General features: G+C 44.4%; 1 pseudogene; it reads right to left on the reverse strand.

Moving 5' to 3' along the window:
- Positions 1 to 392: 392 nt before the first annotated feature.
- On the reverse strand, positions 393 to 617 carry LOC122751258 (annotated as a pseudogene).
- Positions 618 to 894: the final 277 nt, after the last annotated feature.

An 894-nucleotide genomic window follows, 5' to 3' on the forward strand; every position in this document is an offset into this window, starting at 1 on the left:
TCTGGTCCCTCTCCTGCCCGAAAGATGTCTATCATTAGACACAAATATGTATATATGTAAAATCATTCTGTACATACTCCTATTTATCATTTCTTTCTCTGGATGCAGATGGTATCTTCATATGTCCTTTGTAGTTAATTTGGGTATTTATAATAGTCAAAATGTCTCAGTCAATCAAAGTTGTTTTTTTGGGTTTTTTGTGTGGTTTTTTTTGTGGGGCAATGGGGGTTGAGTGACTTGCCCAGAGTCACATAGCTAGTAAGTGTCAAGTGTCTGAGACTGGATTTGAACTCAGGTCCTCCTGAATCCTGGGCTGGTGCTTTATCCACTGCACCACCTAGCTGTTTCCTCTTTTTTTTTTTTTCTGGATAAAACTTCATTTTACACATCCTTTAGCAGTCCTTCCATGACAGCAGTCTCTGGACCTTGCTTTCTGACCCCAGCAGGGTGAGCACGTCTCTCTCCTGCACTGGGCCTTTCACGTTGCAGATGATGGAGCAGCTCGTGTCATCCATGAACTCTCCGAGCACCAGGGTGCACTAGCCCTGAGAACTGGTGCTGCCCAGAACCTTGGTGACCCAAGCCAGCTTGATGGACTACACACAGCCTGTGTCCATGATGGAGGCAGCAACAGAGGAAGGAGAGAGAGGAGAGCTCAAAGTTGTTCTTAAAACAATATTGCTTGCTAAGGGCAGCTAGGTGGCACAGTGGATAAAGCACTGGCCCTGGATTCAGGAGGACCTGAGTTCAAATCCGGCTTCAGACATTTGACATTTACTAGCTGTGTGACCCTGGGCAAGTCACTTAACCCTCATTACCCTGTACAAAAAAAAAAAAAACCAAAACAACAACAACAACAACAAAACAATATTACTCAAATCAGGCCTCAGACAC

This window comes from Dromiciops gliroides, chromosome 1 (genome assembly GCF_019393635.1).
Source record: "Dromiciops gliroides isolate mDroGli1 chromosome 1, mDroGli1.pri, whole genome shotgun sequence".
Lineage (NCBI taxonomy): Eukaryota > Metazoa > Chordata > Mammalia > Microbiotheria > Microbiotheriidae > Dromiciops > Dromiciops gliroides.